This window comes from Nilaparvata lugens, unplaced genomic scaffold, assembly GCF_014356525.2.
Source record: "Nilaparvata lugens isolate BPH unplaced genomic scaffold, ASM1435652v1 scaffold5425, whole genome shotgun sequence".
NCBI classification, from domain to species: domain Eukaryota; kingdom Metazoa; phylum Arthropoda; class Insecta; order Hemiptera; family Delphacidae; genus Nilaparvata; species Nilaparvata lugens.
The window spans coordinates 1209-22960 of NW_024091266.1; the positions used below are offsets into that span (position 1 = coordinate 1209).

General features: G+C 34.5%; 1 non-coding gene across 1 annotated transcript; it reads left to right on the top strand.

Moving 5' to 3' along the window:
* The first annotated feature begins 606 nt into the window (after positions 1–606).
* On the top strand, positions 607–678 carry Trnad-guc. The gene has a single exon. It is a non-coding gene; the product is annotated as a tRNA-Asp (tRNA).
* Positions 679–21752: the final 21074 nt, after the last annotated feature.

Here is a 21752-nt window from a genome sequence, read left to right on the forward strand (position 1 = left end):
ATCACCAATTCTTTAAAATTTATTAAGATTAGTTTTTCGATTTATTTTTTTACAATAAATAATTCAAATTTCTTATTACTCCACCTGCTAATGATTTCTATCTTGTTTTAAACTCTGAATAATCTGAGAAATTTCGAAGGTAGGCATATTGAAATTTATAGGAGAGTCAGTAATTCAGTATGTGGCAGAGATTCAAAACCATATAATCTAAACACAATATTCGCTAGTTATTTATTAATAATTAAATAAATTATTATCAATCCATTCATATCATTCCATTGAAATTTACCAATTATTATTCGAATATAACCAGGAAACAATTCATTTTCGTTACGTAAAAATTGCCAGTACTCGAAACTGGATCGATCATAAAAGTAGCAAAAAATCCTCCCCGACACAGTAAATTCTTAGTCATGCTCCAAAGCTTCATTGTCGTATAGTAATTCAAATTTCTCATTCCTGATCATTTTTTAATGTTTTTCAATAATAATTTTCACCGGTGATATTTAATTATTGTGAAGATTGTCATTATTTGTGTAAATTGTGTATCTCGGGAATTGTGGATGAGTATTGAAAGCATCTCGACATTTAATTCATTTATCAACATCCTCGGTAGTATAGTGGTCAGTATCCCCGCCTGTCACGCGGGAGACCGGGGTTCGATTCCCCGCCGGGGAGGATTTTTTTGTCGGTTTTATTTATGAAATTCAATGACAAGAAACATCATGTACTCCCAGATCCAGATAATATTTCCTCTTTATCATAATTTTAGCACCACTTAAACTCCTAATCTTTTTTAACATTCTTAAATAATATTATTTTGAAAGGTATTATTATTATTGTAACTAGACTCTCACTGTTCTATCAATAACATTTATATTTTTGTTCGTTATATCCTAGTGTAAGGTATTTAGAATGCTGTTCAGAATATTGTAGTAAAGTTGTGCATTATTCCTTAAAAATAATATTCTGGAAAAATTACTTCTATCATGAAAGTTATCTACAAGCTCAATGGTGGCTATTAAATAACATTAGATTAAATTTACATAGTCGTTAGGTCATGTCAGAGGCCCTGAAATTGATCAGTTGGGACCTGAAGATTGGTGGCTAGTGGCTATTAAATAACAATAAAAAGTTAGCAATATCAATACAAACATATTTAATCTTTAAAGTGATTATTAGAATAGTTTTTATTAATCACACAACAGTACTGCTTCTCTGCAATCCTCAAGATACTCATTATCTATACATCATTCAATTTTCTTTATTCATTCATTCATTTTGGAGTAAAATACAAACCGTAGAGATTTCAAGTGTAATTAATCGGTTGTTAACCAAAACTTGTATTCAAGTATTATTTTTCCCAATAATCATGAAATGAATGTGATTGTTAGTATGCTAGTATATACGAAAATATGAAAGTCAGTTTCCTTCCGTACTAGTTTATCAGTTCACCGGGTTCTGTGACATCGTCGATAAAAGTAAAAATAAATTTCCTTTCTAAGATAACTAAGATAACTATGATAAGAGAACTATGATAAGATAACTAACCTTACTAAGATAACTGTGCTATGATAACTTTCATGATTGAAGTACTTCTTTTCAGAATATTATTTCAAAGAAATAATGCACAACTACAATATTCTGAACAGCATTCTGAATACCTTAAACTGGGAGATAATTGAGATAACGAACAAAAATATAAATATTATTGATAGAACAGTGAGAGTTCAGTTACAATAATAATAATGTACTTTCCAAAAAATATTATTCCGTTCAATTTTATTTATGAATAGGAAACCATTCCTTATTTAGATTACAACAGGGTATATTTTATGTTGATTTTGAAGTAGGTTCTACTTGCTCCACCTAATTAGTCCTTGATATTCTGTGATTGATAACAGTCGATATCATTAATCAAATGTAAAAAATGAATTCAGTTGTGGATGTGGTGATGGGCGTTTCCCAGATGTCCGACCTGTCATCTGATGGGCGTCAATCTCTCTTTCTCTCTCTCTCTCTCTCTCTCTCTCTCTCTCCTTGTATTCAGCTTCCTCTTTCCAACAAAAGCTTTCCGGCACCGTCAGTTCAACCCTATATTCGGATATTGAGTGACGTGCTTCCACAAATCTGTGATATTGTCAGTTAGAATTTCCGGGAACTCTGAGCTTTGTTAATTTTTGATTATGTCAAAAATGAAAATTATGGTGTGTTCATAATGTATTTTCGCGTACTGTTTATAATTTAAAAGTGTTAACATTTTTCTCTCCCAGTGCTTCCAGGAATTGAGCGATATTTTTTTCAATCCATGAATTCAGATCTGTTATCATGTACAGATCTCCACAAAATGCTGGATACTTGGTAAATAAACACATAGTATTTACATACTTTATATACATACAATATACTCTATATACATACCATACATTTGTATTACATACAATAAGTACATATTTTTATAAGCATAAAGTAACATTCATCCTCTAAATATTTCAATTTCACTTATCAAAGTAGGCCTATCACATAAGAATAAACGATAAACTTACAATTCAGAAATATCGATTATTTTTCCAGTAAAGTACTTTGTTACAAATTACAAAGGTTAAAAATTTAATAAGTTATAAAGGATTCTCTGTAACTTGTGAACACTTCCAATAAATTGAAAATTTAAATACAGTATATAGAGAATATAATAAAAATAGTAAATAATGATATTGAAACGTAGACATATACATTATAAATTGAAAAAGTGGTTGTTGTGGAATCAGGAGAAATTGAATGTCCTTATGAAAAAATAGAAAATATGGAATTCAAGAGAATTGGTAAAGGAATCCTCCCATTTTCAGAGGAGAAGCAATAGATTGGCCGGTTCAAGAGTCTTGAAGAGTGAGTGAGTAAGTGAGTGAGGCTTGAGCTGAGTGAGTTAATGAGTAACAGAAAAATAAATCCATCGTCTTTCTCTATTTTGGTCCCTCCCTGTGGTTGGAGGGGGGTGGTGGTTCGGTCAGCTGTGAGACTTAGCAGCAGAATCTTTTTCGAAATACAGTCTAGTATCTCAAGATCTGTGCACAAGTGAGTGAGTAGTGACTTGTTATTTTCAAGCTCTCGATTGAGTTGGTTTCGCGACTGCCTTTATTCATTCGCTGGTTGGCAAATTGGCACTTGTTCTCTCCGATGATGCTCTGTTGGCAAACTATGAATTATTACACCTGGGCAAACATCTCGGATCACACTACTCTGTGCTCTGTGTTCTGCCTGCGTGCTAGTGAATGCCTCTCGCCAATAATGCTACACGATTTTTAACGAGTGTATCTTTTTAAAATACTACTTTGCTCTCATTTTAACGATCAGTGCTTCGAACCAGTGTTGATGGGAGTGTTGAGCTCGTAAATGGAGTAATAGCTTGAACATTTAGCCAGAGATTCTGGGAGTCCTACATTTTTCTATTTAGCAGGTACTATTTTCTTTTCAAGTAGCCTTGACTGAAAATATTGTATTTGGATTACTGTTTTCTACTCAATGAATCGCAAACGCGATAAGAATCTTCGTGGAACTCCATTTTTCAAAGTGCATGGTAGTATTTGAATCTTCGTAAGTAAAGAATTAATTGTCATTTCTTTCCGGTTATCGGTAGATTTCTGCTTTTCCGAACGAATTTGGTTAAGGAGTAAAGTTTAGTTTCAACTAAAGAGTTCAGAGAAACAATTTATAAAATCTTATTTGAAATATTAAAAATTTGATGAAGCTTTGCTCATTCTGTGGCTTTACTTGACACTGTAGCTTTGTTGCTACACTCACTCCACTTTTTCTCAAAAATTACTTGTTATTTTGGTAATATGTGAATGAAATGTGAAGACTGTGCCAAAATGATTGATTTATCATTATCTTCACTATTAGAAATTGCACTCTCTTAACAATTGAATCAGAAGAAAGGTTTAAAAAATTCCCCATTAAACAGAGTTACATAGAACGGTTATCAGTGATATTAGAACGAGTTATCAGTGAAGAGAGCTGTTATTATTTCTGTGGTTTTCAGTGAAGAGTATCATCTGTATAATGATAGTTTGTATTGTATAATACAAAGTATTATAGTTTTATAGTATTATAAGAATAATTAGATCGAATTATAATGGCAAGGATTTTATCTGAGAAGAAGCGCTTCTTCTAAAATAATGCAGTCTATTGATAGATCCTTGATTTCGATTGAACGATATCAGTTTATTCGGTGCTAGATAATTATACTGTTTTTGGAAATATGTGATTTTTCGTATTTTTTGTAAATATCCGTGTTCATAATGTCGAGTGATGAAGAGACGGAATTAGTGGATGAATGCGCTAATCAAGTGGGGCAGAGTGAGCAAGTTGATGAAATTATTGAGGGCCCTTCATCAATCCCTGACCCGGAGTCGTCGGGGAGCTCTGATACGGACAGATTGGTTACTGTCGATTGCAGTAAAGCTGGCAAACTCACAAGAATGCTCAAATGGTCCGGTTATAAAAAAGTGAGTTTTGACAAATTTGAACAATTTCATTCCAACCAAATTTTTCTTTTCATTATGTATAATATGTGTGAAAATTTTGTTCATTAAAATTGGTTTTTCGTGCATCAAGTCGAGTGTTTTGAAACTCATTCATTCTAGATTTTGATTTGTTTTGAAAATAACATTCGTTTCTCATTTTTGAATACTGTACATTTCGTCTGGAAGTTCTAAATATGCTTATCATGTTTTCATCTCCAATGTTAGACAAATTTGACCAATTTCATTCCAAACAAATTTTTATTCTCATTATGCATAATATGTGTGAGACATTTTGTTCATTGAAATTGATTTTCCATGCTTCAATTCGAGTGTTTTGAAACTTATTAATTCTAGATTTTGACTTGTTTTGAAAATAACATTTGTTTCTCATTTTCAAATACTGTATATTTTTTCTGGAAGTTCTAAATATGCTTATTATGTTTTCATCTCTAATGTTAGAGTCCAATGACACGTCAATACTTCATGTATACTACCAATATTTACCATAATATCATATTACGAATACTTATAATGTGGTGAAATCCATTCACAGCCTTCATTTGTCAGGGAAAATTACTAGGTTTTTGGAAAAGCCATGGAACACTCACTTCGACTTATAAGAAGAGGTATGACTTTTCAACCTAGTTATACTGTGAATGCAACACAGACCTCGTTTTCCCACTCACACAATCACTCGCTATGAAAAAAATAGGAAGTTGAAATAATAATGGTAAAAGATACGCTTTCATTCACTGCTGTATGTGTATAGCATTGGAAGGTTCACCCGTTCTTTGTAAAGATGAAAAAGCAAATTGATATTAAATACGAATCACTTTCCATTAGACTAGTTCTGATGATTGCTTGCATGCAATTTTCATGGTTGAAATTAGCTCATCAAACTCGAATGTTTGACTGGGCACCGGCTTTGCTTTACAAATTAATTCCTGCTCAGTGAATTTGCACAGCAATGAAATTTCACTGCCTCATGCCAACCTCCCATGGAGGACTCGCTAACCTCTCTATTTCGAGCCACTATGGTCTTATTGCTGCCTAGTTCCATTCGCGGCTGATTCCTATTGCAAATCTCCATCCAATTAATAAATTGGAGCTCATTGCTGAGGGGCTGTGTGATGTGATCGTACTTTGCACACAAATGTTTCGTCTCAGATGAGGAATTGTGTGGAGATGGGAGACTGGATCAATGTAGTTGTGTATGTCAGGTACGAATAATCTACATTCTAGAAGCTACATGATAAACGTAATAGTTGAATTTATTTTCCTTGATCAAATGCACATCTATTGTATTCTGCAAATAAAGCTACTATCCAACTGTGAATTATTGTATTGATGAATTTACTACACGTCTGCTCTGGTCGTAGTCTTTAATGGAATCTTAATAATTAATCTATAATAATTTACCTTGATAATAATATCGAGTGACCTGGCTGGCTCAGTTCTGGTGACAGAGTTTTCAGGTCGCATTCATTTACTTAACCTTTAACATTTAATTCACCTTTAAACTCATTTATTTGTAATAAACTCTACACTTCTAGCTATAACTGCTTGTCAAATCATATGAATGAAGATTAATTGCCATCCGTTCATTTATTTTAGGAGATTAATTATTTTGAAAAAATATGCTACAGTGTACACTAGTGTATTTCAAAATTTTCAGTACCTATATCATCATAGATCATAATAGTTCACCCAATCATGGCTTGATTCCTTATCATTCTAAAGTGTTCTATCATTGCATAGCTTCGGATGTAAAAAATGCAATGTTCAAATCAAGCTTAACGTAGGCCTCCTCTGGTTTTCAATCGAAGGAATCCGAATCTTTTTATCAAACTGAGCAAAGCTTTGTTTTGAATTATTCTCCTAGTTTTTTCTGTATAATATACAGTCATAACTAAACAGTCATCAACAGTTGCTGTACTACACATTTCCGTACATTTTTTTATAAAGTTTTTCCAGTCCAAAGTGATAGTTAGGAAAACACCTATGCTTATACTTCAGGTGGAAAAGAATCTATCTCCCGTTTGTTTAGTTGTGGAAGAAATAATTCGAAAGTGCTAGAATTATTATTGTAATCAGTAAGTTTGGTAGGAATGGACTTCCCTGTAATAATGATGGATGAAAATCCCCAAAGAACTAATTACAGTGCGTAAGACCGTGTATTCAATCTGCTTGACGGGAATTCCTTGAGGGATGTCCTTTGGCAGTTCTTCTTTGCTGGCAAAAGTGACTTGAAGACTTTTTAGCTTCCAATCAAGTCTCTAATTCCATTTCCAATGGAACAAGTCGTGTCTCTGTGATGACTGTGGATGGAGCACCTCGTCTTCTCTCAACCAATCAGCTTGCAAGGATCGGTCTGGAGGGGTAAGGCTTTGCTAAAAGGAAATGAAAAGCCAGAATCGAAATTTAATAACAAACGTCGAAGGCGATTTATTAATAAGACCGCGCTTTCACTCTTTTCTCGTTTTGTCCGGCTTCCATTTTCAAGAAAAGGAAATAACGAAAGTCAATGTCGATCTTCCTCCTCCTCCTCCTCCTACTCCTTCACTACCCTTACTCCACAGGATATGAACCAAAAAGAGCAGAAAACACACTTCCCTTTTATTTTCCTCTCTCCACCACCTATCCATGGGAAATTCCTCTACTTTTGTCGGAAAACTTCAGTATCGTTCTCAGTCCGGTCGGAAATAATTTTTGTCCGCCTTCAAGAAAATTACTTGTTGAAATTCTTTCAACACTGGATTTCTCCCACTCAGCCATCGGAAATGACCAATTCAGTTACACACTTCCTTTGAGGAGTAATTTAGTTTTTGTGATTATTGTCGTTTCAAAGTGGCACTAAGACTTCAAAGAATATTGAAATGGAATGATTCTTTCCATTTCTATCTTTCAGCTCTGGATTTTCCGTAGCTGTCCACAAAATAATTTTTCTACCATTTTAATTCCACAAGTATTTTTCTGGATTTGTGATTTTTGGCTTATCTTTTCCACATTTCTACTTTAAATTTGCCTATCACAATCATCATTCTTCCTTTCTTTTATTGATTCACAATAATTCATTGAAATATTTCATGTTCATCAAACTTTTTTGGACTTCCAACACATTTTGAATTTTGGACCCAATTTCAAGATAGTATATGTGATTTTTAGTTAATGTTATGAATAGTATAAAACTAATGTAACCATTCAATTCATGCTATACTGTTGAAAAATAACAGTTTAATGAATCCTAGTACTGCTACATCTCATGCAATATTTGAATACTTTCAGTTTTGGTGTGATTCTCGTATTCGAATATCTGGGTGAATGTTCAGGTTTCGACTAGAACCTAGATTCCTTGAACGGCCGCACTTTGCAATCTCGATTCGATTCATGCTTCGCGGATTTCTTCACATGTAAAGACGATGCAGATCTGACTGTGACTGTTATCTGTGAGCAGCAGACGGAATGGAGGGAGCACTGCAGATAAGAGCAATGCCAGTTGGGCTGTCGCGAGTATTTCGCGCTTTGCACGGCGTAAGTCGACTGTCTCGGCTTATTTTCAGCTCGGCATCAAACGAAAAACGTCAGCGTGAATCTGAGCGTCTGCCAAATATCTAGAGAACGCGCGCGCGACTATTTTATTGGCTGCGATGGAAAGTAGAGTAGTCTGTAGACCTCCAACTGACGTGAACTTCTTTCCAGTTGGACGTCAAGACTGCAATCTCTCATTATTTTTATCTCTTCCTTTTTCTGTCTCTCCCTCATCCTTTCTCTCTCTGCTTCCCTATTTCCTCTCATTATCACTTCTCATCTCTCGCTACCTTCATCATCGCTTCTATCTCTCGCTAGTGGCTAAAGCTATATTCAAGTGTAATCTCTGTTTAGTTTTCAGCAATCTCCATACTAACTTCCTATCCTAAGCTATGTCTTGTAGCATGGAGCATGAATGATTTGGATGAAATTCGAGAGCATTGCAAATAGCATATAGTGTATAGAAATACACCTTTCATACACAATATATATATGACGAGGTTTAGATAGTGTAGATACCGTTAAATTACGGAATGAAAGTTCAAATCTTTCAGAAAATGTATGCTCATGAATATTTTTATAACTCATTCTTTAGAGTTTAGGGTTATAGAGTTTTTTAAAAATCGAATATCTCAAATAATATACATTGTCAGCAATTGGTAGTTGGCGATTGATTTTGTCTTTCCAACATTAGAAAGAACTCTTTAGATTTGATATGAATTCTCCATTTTTCTCAGCTAGAGTATTACTCGAAATGCATTACTTACGGTCACGTAATCTGCAATTCTTGGGTTTAAATTAAAAATCTCTGAAGTCACGAAGCCACTGTGCAGACGACGCCTTTCCATTTTTCTCGCACAGAGACAGGCAACGTGTGACGTCTCCTGATTTGGGTACTTAGAACGGAAAAGCAACCACCAACGGGGGTCTTCAAAATGTCATCTGTCGTGGTCTGACCTAACAAACGACTTCGCAAATGTTTGGTGAAGGGAAACGTTGAAATTGGATGGAGAAGATGATGGAAAGGAGAAGGAAGATGAAGAAGTGTATGAGCAAAAGACGAGCAACTAGGAGGAGGAGAAAGAAGATAACGATGAGGAGGAGAAGAAAGACAAGTTAGAAGAGAAGAAAAGCAATAGTATAGCACAGAGAGTATTCTAACAGAAGAATGTTTGATGGAATAAAGACAAGATGATGAAGATGATAATTGACGTGAAGGAGGAGGAGGAGGAGGAGAAGATGAAAAAGAGAAAATGTTGACGTTGAAAGAGAAGAAGAAAATGATGCAGAGGAGTAATATTGAGGTGGTGGATGACGAATTGGATTAAATGTAGAGTTTTTGCGAAAAAAGGAGGTAGAACATGAAAGAAGTGACGATGATGAAGAATAGTGAATAAGGAAGGTGGTGGAGCATAGAAATAAGGGAGGGATGGAACATAGAGGGATTAATGAGGAGAAAAAAAGTAATGTAGAAGAGTGATTAAGTGGGAAAGGAGGAAGAGAAGATAAAGTACCTATGAAGAGAGGAAAATGAGACTACACAACAGAGAAAGTGTTAAGGAAGGTTCAGGAAGAGACAAAATAAGGTGAATGGAGGAATATGGGGGTGGTAGAGAGGTTTTAAAATATACAAATAGGGAGCAAATTAGAAATGTGGAGAGGATGGAGAGGGAAAAGATAACAAATAACAAAGGAAAAAGAAGGTGAATGAGAAGCCGGATAAGGAGAAAATGGAGAATAAGATAATGACGATGTTGATGATGTATGAAGGGGAGGAGGAGTAGGAGGAGGAGGAGGAGGAGATGAAGAAGAAGAAGAAGAAGAAGAAATGAAGAAAAAAAGAAGAAAAAAAGAAGAAAAAAAGAAGAAGAAGAAATGAAGAAAAAAAGAAGAAGATGATAATGATGATGATGATTCAAAAATAATAGAGTATGACAAAAGAAGAAAAAAATGTGAACTAAAAATGAGTGAATGAGAAGGAGGAAGTGTATTTTTGTGAGAGAGAAAGAATGACTGTGAGAGAATCTCGTTGCACCTTTCTCAGTTCCGGGTCACGTCTGTAACTTCCTCGCTTATCTTAGTGTCTCCTTTTGGCGCGCATTTCTGACCCTTTTCCCGCCAAAACGTGTGCACTTGTCACTCTCACTGGCTCTCTCTCTTTCTCACTCTTCAGCTGCAATCCCATTAAAAGCTCTTCGCACTATTAGTGGCTGATAATCTTCTTATCGCTATTCTCTCATTCCACCAGTAGCAGAGTCGTTACCAATTAAAACTAAGCTGCACTTTGCTGAACCTTCTGTCTAGTTAGTTACATTTGTCGCTTTTGATGTCCTCTCGCCAACTTTCTTATCTTTAATGGAAGAAATCAGACTTTAACTTCAATCGAGTGGGATAGTAGTATAGTGATGAATTAGTTTCGAGATGGATGGCATATTCATGGAACTAGAGACCTGTATTATAAGTACTGAATTGAAGCTGTGATGTTTGCTCTGGAGGTAGTATGCTCTGGAGGTAGTATGCTCTGGTAGTTAGCTCTGAAGCTGTTAATTGAAGCTCTGAATATTCATGGAACTAGAGAACTGTATTATAAGAACTTAATTGAAGCTGTAGTGCACCTAGATGATTTTGGAAAGTATTCAAAATCATCAAAGTTTTAAAAAATTTACAATCGAAATTGACAATTTATTATGGGATTTACTCCATAAATTAAAACTTAATGCAGATGCCAATATTGAAAATAACCCACTCGAAAGCAATGCAGTAATTAAATCTCATCATAGATAAAATAAGTAGTAATAATATTACATAGAATAAGTAATATTTACTTCCTTTATGATCCCATACAATGAAGGGGAACGGAATGAATAAAAATCTGGTGTGGTACACTCACACAACTTTCCTTGCTCATTGAACTGTGAGCCTCATTCTTAAAAGAGAATAATTTAGAGGAATAACATAATGACGATTGGCGGCAACATATTTGAAACTACGATCAGACTACTGTATATGTGTATATATAATTGTTCTTTTTCCTTTGTGTAAATTGTGAAATTCGATGATTTTTTTAAAAGTCGTCAAAACAGCTGTTCTACAGATTGAATATCTCGACTATGTGTTCTTTTTATAAACTGCTCTACCTACCTACCTCATGCACGAGAAGGAGTTTACAAAGTCCATTTCTCAAGGATGGGGTGGACCCCATTAGTTTCCAAGGGAAAGACACATGCCAGTTGATAGAGCTATACAGGGTATGAATTTTAAATGAATCAGTCAAGTCATTTTTGAGAAAATCGTGAAAAACATGGTTTTTTAGTAATTATCCGCCATTTTTCTCAAGAATACTACGCAGCTCCTGCAATTTTCTCAGGAATGAGACTCACGTCAGTTGATAGGGCTCATAAATAGCTTTCCATGGTATAAATTTGAAGAAAATCGTTAGTGCCGTTTTCGAGAAAACCGTGAAAAACATGGTTTTTTAGTAATTATCCGCCATTTTTCTCAAGAATATTACGGATCTCCTGCAATTTTCCCAGCAATGAGACTGATGTCAGTTGATAGGGCTTATAAGTAGCTATCCATGGTATGAATTTGAAGAAAATCGTTAAAGCCGTTTTCGAGAAAACCGTGAAAAACATGGTTTTTTTATTTTAGTAATTATCCACCATTCTTCTCAAGAATATTACGGATCTCCTGCAATTTTCCCAGCAATGAGACTGATGTCAGTTGATAGGGCTTATAAGTAGCTATCCATGGTATAAATTTGAAGAAAATCGTTAAAGCCTTTTTCGAGAAAACCGTGAAAAACATGGTTTTTTAGTAATTATCCGCCATTCTTCTCAAGAATACTACGCAGCTCCTGCATTTTCTCAGGAATGAGACTCACGTCAGTTGATAGGGCTCATAAATAGCTTTCCATGGTATAAATTTGAAGAAAATCGTTAGTGCCGTTTTCGAGAAAACCGTGAAAAACATGGTTTTTTAGTAATTATCTGCCATTTTTTCCGCCATCTTAAATTGAATTTTATTGAATTTCTTATTGTCGGGTCCTCATGGTATAAGACCTTATGTTCAAAATTTCAAGTCAATCGGTTGATTAGGAATGGAGTTATCGTGTTCACAGACATACTCACATACACACATACACACACACAGACCAACACCCAAAAATCATGTTTTTGGACTCAGGGGACCTTGAAACGTATAGAAAACTTGAAATTGGGGTACCTTAATTTTTTTTGGAAAGCAATACTCTCCTTACCTATGGTAGTAGGGTGAGGAAAGTAAAAATTAAGTAGTCAACAGAACGAGTAAATCGCAAAGAAGATCGATACCACTAAATAGCTGTGCAATGATAAACACATTTGGAGTCGTCTTTTTTCTTTACGGCTACTTTTAATATAAATAAAAATATAAGTCACAGTACCCTATATATTTCCATTACAAAATCCTATTTATACCTATTTATATTTTCATTATATTTGGAGTCATTGATAGAGATATAGAAACTCGATAGCTAGGTAAAATCTACTTATCGACCTGATCGTTCTGTTCGTACCTTTAGGCCTATTCTCCATTTATCCACTAAACTTATTCTCTATTCTTACAGTTATTTGAATTTTATCAGCTTCGTTCTGATGGAAGAGAATTCATCTAAATCATACTGTATATTAATTAACTAAAACTATTATTTTATTATCTTTGGTACTAATTGAAAGCACTATGAGCACTATCACTAAGGGAGAAGTGGTGAAACAGGAGAAATTTGATTCTCCATCAAAGTCCAAGGAAGCAGGGATTTTCAAGACTATCAAGGAAGCTTCACATTTTCATGTCAATTCCAGTTCTATTTCAATTTCAAATCAAATAAGTCTGAATATCGCATCCTGTAGTTCAAAACACACCTGAAGATGTAGGTTCAGTTATCTCCCATTATCATGCGTTTCATAACCCACTCAGAAGCCTTGGCCTGATGTGGGTATCACCCTCAGCAAAAAAAAAGAAGGGGGAAACGGAAACAAAGTTGATGATATGATTAGGAGTACATTTACAATGCTCAAAGAGTAGAGTGACCAAAGTTGATGATCATAATGATAGTTGGAATCAGGACGAATAGCACATTTACAAAGTACACTTACTAGCCCAAAGAGTACATTTACTATGTACTAAGAGTAAAGTGAACAAAGTTAATGATACAATCAGGATGATTAGCAAATGTCAAGTTAGGCCTATTCCTCTCAATGGGAATATTAGCAGACCAGCTGAAGGAGAACCATAAGATGAAAACACTACTATTGGTTTGTTTGTTAGCAGTTGAAGGCAAGACAAACTTCAAATGGTTTGATTGAACTCGGTTGCCATTAGAGGCTTACTTGACCACATCAAATCTACTTAGAACTTCCAAGTATCACATCTCCCAAATCCAGCCTGCTATTCAATTGATTGAAATCTAGAAGAGAAACCAGATTTGCTGAACAGTCAAGTTGAAGAGCTGCATCAAAGTGCCAGTAAGCGGTTAACAGTTGGTAACTCCTTTGAAGTGAAACCCATCTGGTTCCACCCTGATCTCGAACCTTCCGTGCCGGGTATTCACTTTCCAATTATCGGCTCTGTTTTGTAACTTAGTGCGACGTCATACGTGTACTGATATTCAACATGTTTGTAGTGAATGTTTCTGGTTTGTAATTATTTGAGCAGAGGCTCAAATAACAAGTTTTTGAGAATATACTGTATTTTTTAAGAATAAGATTCAGAGAATAGTTTTAATGCACAACTATAAATTGTTAAAGTTGAAAATTTAGCAATAATTATTATCATGAAGCTTGTTGATAAGCTCATTACTGATTAATACCTACCAATTGATGACGTGCTCTCTGCCCGGCCACATTCGAATTTCACCATACAAACTATGCCAAGATTTACTACCTATTTTCTACTATTTTCTACCTCCAATAACCGATTTTCTACCTCAAAGATAGCAGAGATATTGAATAAACTAAAGTGCCGGGCCAGGGACATGTTAGCCCGCCATCTCTGAATTTCACCAAACAAACTATGCCAAGATTTACTACTTATTTTCTACTATTTTCTACCTCCAATAACAGATTTTCTACCTCAAGGATAACAGAGATATGAGCAAAAATATAGAAAGGTCAATGACCTCTCAGCCCGGCCATCTTTGAATTTGACCAAACCAATATGCCAAGATTTACTACATATTTTCTACCTCAAACAAACTGAAATCGAATCACGCATAATGGAGATATTGGCTAAAATATGTATAGGTCACGTGCATGTCGCTGGCCCGGCCACATTCGAATTTAACCAACAAACTATGCCAAGATTTACTACCTATTTTCTACTATTTTCTACCTCAAACCAAACTAAAATCGAATCACGCATAATGGAGATATTGGCTAAAATATGTATAGGTCACGTGCATGTCGCTGGCCCGGCCACATTTGAATTTCACCAAACAAACTATGCCAATATTTACTGAATATTTTCTACTATTTTCTACCTCCAATAACCGATTTTCTACCTCAACCAAACGGAGATATAGGGAATTGTAAGTTTTCACCCACCCCCCTCGCCTATCACCACACACGAAAACTCGTTTCTAGTCTTGCCATGATTGAATTCTGAAAAACTAAATGAGCCTGAATATCGCATCCTGTAGTTCAAAACACACCTGAAGATGTAGGTTCAGTTATCTCCCATTATCATGCGTTTCATAACCCACTCAGAAGCCTTGGCCTGATGGGGTATCAACCTCAGCAAAAAAAAGAAGGGGGAAACGGAAACAAAGTTGATGATATGATTAGGAGTACATTTACAATGCTCAAAGAGTAGAGTGACCAAAGTTGATGATCATAATGATAGTTGGAATCAGGACGAATAGCACATTTACAAAGTACACTTACTAGCCCAAAGAGTACATTTACTATGTACTAAGAGTAAAGTGAACAAAGTTAATGGACAATCAGGATGATTAGCAAATGTCAAGTTAGGCCATTCCTCTCAATGGAATATTAGCAGACCAGCTGAAGGAAAACCATAAGATGAAAACACTACTATTGGTTTGTTTGTTAGCAGTTGAAGGCAAGACAAACTTCAAATGGTTTGATTGAACTCGGTTGCCAATAGAGGCTTACTTGACCACATCAAATCTACTTAGAACTTCCAAGTATCACATCTCCCAAATCCAGCCTGCTATTCAATTGATTGAAATCTAGAAGAGAAACCAGATTTGCTGAACAGTCAAGTTGAAGAGCTGCATCAAAGTGCCAGTAAGCGGTTAACAGTTGGGTAACTCCTTTGAAGTGAAACCCATCTGGTTCCACCCTGATCTCGAACCTTCCGTGCCGGGTATTCACTTTCCAATTATCGGCTCTGTTTTGTAACTTAGTGCGACGTCATACCGTGTACTGATATTCAACATGTTTGTAGTGAATGTTTCTGGGTTGTAATTATTTGAGCAGAGGCTCAAATAACAAGTTTTTTGAGAATATACTGTATTTTTTAAGAATAAGATTCAGAGAATAGGTTTTAATGCACAACTATAAATTGTTAAAGTTGAAAATTTAGCAATAATTATTATCATGAAGCTTGTTGATAAGCTCATTACTGATTAATACCTACCAATTGATGACGTGCATGTCTCTGGCCCGGCCACATTCGAATTTAACCAACAAACTATGCCAAGATTTACTACCTATTTTCTACTATTTTCTACCTCCAATAACCGATTTTCTACCTCAAAGATAGCAGAGATATTGAATAAACTAAAGTGCCGGGCCAGGGACATGTTAGCCCGGCCATCTCTGAATTTCACCAAACAAACTATGCCAAGATTTACTACTTATTTTCTACTATTTTCTACCTCCAATAACAGATTTTCTACCTCAAGGATAACAGAGATATGAGCAAAAATATAGAAAGGTCAATGACCTCTCAGCCCGGCCATCTTTGAATTTGACCAAACCAAATATGCCAAGATTTACTACATATTTTCTACCTCAAACCAAACTGAAATCGAATCACGCATAATGGAGATATTGGCTAAAATATGTATAGGTCACGTGCATGTCGCTGGCCCGGCCACATTCGAATTTAACCAAACAAACTATGCCAAGATTTACTACCTATTTTCTACTATTTTCTACCTCAAACCAAACTAAAATCGAATCACGCATAATGGAGATATTGGCTAAAATATGTATAGGTCACGTGCATGTCGCTGGCCCGGCCACATTTGAATTTCACCAAACAAACTATGCCAATATTTACTGAATATTTTCTACTATTTTCTACCTCCAATAACCGATTTTCTACCTCAACCCAAACGGAGATATAGGGAATTGTAAGTTTTCACCCACCCCCCTCGCCTATCACCACACACGAAAACTCGTTTCTAGTCTTGCCATGATTGAATTTCTGAAAAACTAAATGAGCCAATATGTAGTACACAAGCTCTGCTATCATATTCCACAAAGAACGGAATCGATAGCTCATCACTAGACAAAGTTATTGAGTGTTTAAAGATTACCCCCCCCCCCCCTCGTAACAGCATGTCTCTGGCCCGGCCACATTCGAATTTAAACAAACCAACTATGCCAAGATTTTCTACCTATTTTCTACTATTTTCTACCTCCAATAAAAGATTTTCTACCTCAACCCAAAGGGAATTATAGAGGATTGTAAGTTTTCACCCACCCCCCTCGCCTATCACCACACACGAAAACTCGTTTCTAGTCTTGTCATGATTGAATTTCTGAAAAACTAAATGAGCCAATATGTAGTACACAAGCTCTGCTATCATATTCCACAAAGAACGGAATCGATAGCTCATCACTAGACAAAGTTATTGAGTGTTTAAGATTACCCCCCCCCCCTCGTAACAGCATGTCTCTGGCCCGGCCACATTCGAATTTAAACAAACCAACTATGCCAAGATTTTCTACCTATTTTCTACTATTTTCTACCTCCAATAAATGATTTTCTACTCAACCCAAAGGGAATTATAGAGGATTGTAAGTTTTCACCCACCCCCCTCGCCTATCACCACACACGAAAACTCGTTTCTAGTCTTGCCATGATTGAATTTCTGAAAAACTAAATGAGCCAATATGTAGTACACAAGCTCTGCTATCATATTCCACAAAGAACGGAATCGATAGCTCATCACTAGACAAAGTTATTGAGTGTTTAAAGATTACCCCCCCCCTCGTAACAGCATGTCTCTGGCCCGGCCACATTCGAATTCAAACAAACCAACTATGCCAAGATTTTCTACCTATTTTCTACTATTTTCTACCTCCAATAAAAGATTATCTACCTCAGCCAAAGGAATTATAGGGGATTGTAAGTTTTCACCCACCCCCCTCGCCAATCACCACACACGAAAACACGTTTCTAGTAATATTTTCAAACTGTCCAAAAATCCACTGTTTCTTACTCAGCCGCCAATTTGTTACTCACACTACTATCTCAACCAAGGAATCTCAGACAGTTTCAAAATTATTTGTAGATAATTTCGTACCTGGAACAGTGCCTTGGATATTGGTAGGGAAACTTGGGATAATTGGTCGTGGTTGATTTTAAAAATAAGCATGTATTGAACTATGTTTTAAATTGTTTCTGATGAAATACCATATAACAAATAATAATGTTGGGAAATAAACATAAAACAACTTATTACATAAAAAATGCATTGCAAGACGTACCTTTATTTCATCAATAACTATAATTGAACATATGATACACTAATTAATATTTGAAATACCTTTATAAAATCACAACTTATTGTTCACATTCTGCAAACAGAAAGGAGAATAGAAAAAACATCTTTATTTGCAATGGAGGAAAATCGCAAACTATGTGAACATATAAGATACACAAATTAATATTTGATTACCTTTCGAAACTAATCGTTCACATTTTGCAAACAGAAAGATAAGAAAAATCATCCTAATTTGCAATGGATGAAAATTGCAAACTATTCGTTCATAAGATGCACAAATTATTATTTAATATACCTTCATACAATCGAAACTAATCGTTCACATTTTGCAAACAGAAAGAATAGAAAAATCATCCTAATTTGCAATGGATGAAAATTGCAAACTATTCGTGCATAAGATGCGCAAATTAATATTTAAAATACCTTCATACAATCGAAAATAATCGTTCACATTTTGCAAACTGAAAGAATAGAAAAAACATCCTTATTTGCAATGGATGAAAATCGCAAACTATATGAACATATGATACACTAATTAATATTTGAACTACCTTTATGCAATCAAAACTAATCGTTCACATTTTGCAAACAGAAAGAATACTAGAGAAATCATCCTAATTTGCAATTGATGGTAATCGCAAACTATATGAACATATGATACACAAATTAATATTTGAACTACCTTTATGCAATCAAAACTAATCGTTCACATTTTGCAAACAGAAAGAATACTAGAGAAATCATCCTAATTTGCAATTGATGGTAATCGCAAACTATATGAACATATGATACACTAATTAATATTTGAACTACCTTTATGCAATCAGAACTAATCGTTCACATTTTGCAAACATAAAGAATAGAAAAATCATCCTAATTTGCAATGGATGAAAATTGCAAACTATTCGTGCATAAGATGCACAAATTAATATTTAAAATACCTTCATATAATCGAAAATAATCGTTCACATTTTGCAAACTGAAAGAATAGAAAAAACATCCTTATTTGCAATGGATGAAAATCGCAAACTATATGAACATATGATACACTAATTAATATTTGAACTACCTTTATGCAATCGAAACTAATCGTTCACATTTTGCAAACATAAAGAATAGAAAAATCATCCTAATTTGCAATGGATGAAAATTGCAAACTATTCGTGCATAAGATGCACAAATTAATATTTAAAATACCTTCATATAATCGAAAATAATCGTTCACATTTTGCAAACTGAAAGAATAGAAAAACATCCTTATTTGCAATGGATGAAAATCGCAAACTATATGAACATATGATACACTAATTAATATTTGAACTACCTTTATGCAATCGAAACTAATCGTTCACATTTTGCAAACATAAAGAATAGAAAAATCATCCTAATTGCAATGGATGAAAATTGCAAACTATTCGTGCATAAGATGCACAATTAATATTTAATATACCTTCATATAATCGAAAATAATCGTTCACATTTTGCAAACTGAAAGAATAGAAAAACATCCTTATTTGCAATGGATGAAAATCGCAAACTATATGAACATATGATACACTATTAATTTGAACTACCTTTATGCAATCGAAACTATCGTTTCACATTTTGCAAACATAAAGAATAGAAAAATCATCCTAATTTGCAATGGATGAAATCGTAAACTATATGAACATATGATACTAATTAATATTTGAACTACCTTTATGCAATCAAAACTAATCGTTCACATTTTGAAAACAGAAAGAATAATAGAGAAATCCTCCTAATTTGCAATTGATGGAAATCGTAAAACTAATGAACATAGATATACTAATTAATATTTGAACTACCTTTATGCAATCGAAACTAATCGTTCACATTTTGCAAACATAAAGAATAGAGAAATCATCCTAATTTGCAATGGATGGAAATCGTAAACTATATGAACATATGAACACTATTAATATTTGAACTACCTTTATGCAATCAAAACTAATCGTCACATTTTGAAAACAGAAAGAATAATAGAGAAATCCTCCTAATTTGCAATGATGGAAATCGTAACTATATGACATATGATACCCTAATTATATTGACTACCTTTATGCAATCGAAACTAATCGTTCACATTTTGCAAACATAAAGAATAGAAAAATCATCCTAATTTGCAATGGATGAAAATTGCAAACTATTCGTGCATAGATGCACAAATTAATATTTAAAATACCTTCATATAATCGAAAATAATCGTTCCACATTTTGCAAACTGAAAGAATAGAAAAACATCCTTTTTGCAATGGATGAAAATCGCAAACTATATGAACATATGATACACTAATAATATTTGAACTACCTTTATGCAATCGAAACTAATCGTTCACATTATGCAAACATAAAGAATAGAGAAATCATCCTAATTTGCAATGGATGGAAATCGTAAACTATATAACATATGATACACTAATTAATATTTGAAATACCTTTATGCAATCAAAACTAATCGTTCACTTCTACACTTATAATAGCAATCCCTTGGAGCTATATCCAACCATTCTTTAGCTGACAGGGTTATATCAAAAGTTTCTGTATAACCATCACCTCCATTTACATCATCTGCAAGAGATATGACTTTGATATTTATTACTTTCAATGAACCAATGCTCGAATCTATTTATATACTTTCTTGTGATCATGTCACAAGAATAAAATTTTACAGCAATAAATATGTCATACAAGAGGAACATTTGGAAAGTCGAACAAATATAATTTAGAGTTTCATGTCTCATTGCGAACATTGAGCAACCGAAATGTTGTTTTAGTGTAATGTTCGATTGAACTCATTTCCATTGTCATTAAAATATTGTGAGTCAGAAAAGGGTGATTTTTGTCAAAATTTACTCTTTTCATAATTTTCCGGGAAGGAGTGATGTGGATCCCAAAAACTGGGCTTCAAGGAACCAACAAATCAATATGTATTGTGCAAGTATTGATTCTTTATAATATCACTTTCTAAAAATATATGTGTTCGCTTCACATTAAAACTACAGTGTAATTACTCCATGTGGGCTATGATTGTTTAAGTAATTCATTGAACATTATTGATAATAATATTATAAGTGGATATAATATCAGTTCATTCGTGCGGCGTTTGCGTAATTCTATTTTGTGAAAAGTTCCTACAAGTGAATTTTAACATGTTTTTAAGTGTGTGTAAGAATCGGCTTAATTGTATGGATAGAAATAAACGAATCATCACGTATGAACTACTGAACTGATTAACTTGAAACTTTGCATATTGATTTATCATTTACTGAGAATGGTTATAGGACTATCTTCAGTTTTCCATATTACCATTACGTAAAGTTTTCAATTAGACCTTTGCGGAGCACGGGTTGCATGCACGAGTCGATAATGAGAGCTATTACTAATTTTCTAGGCACAAAATTTTATAATAGATTTTAATCAAGTGTAAATTTTCTTAAGGTTTTGAAAGATGAATAGATAATCATGTTTGTCATAACTTCCACAGATGCCTGTGATTTGTAATTCTCCTCACACGGTCTTTTCCAACTGCTGATCTCCTCCTCCAGGAACATCTTGTAGACCCCACTTATCACACATTAATCTAGCACGTTTTTTTCGCGAATGAAAATATTCTCGCTTTGGAGTCATTCGCCCTCCTAAACACTTGGATATTCCAAAAGGACTGGGTCACACGGAGATACACATTCCCGTTTTTGAAAACACTTTCTTTGAAAAGAAAAATCGTTTCACATACCTCCTCTTCACTCACATTCGAGGTCTACCGCGCTTCATGATTGCAAGCGATTATTGACTTCACTAGAATAACAAACAAACGCCATCGACAGACATTCAACGAGACTGAAGTCAGCAATCTATACCAAACTATATAAGCTTCGTTCGCAAGCAAAAAACGCTGTAGAAAGACTAGACCCGAGTAGCACCTACCTCTTTTAAGAAATGGA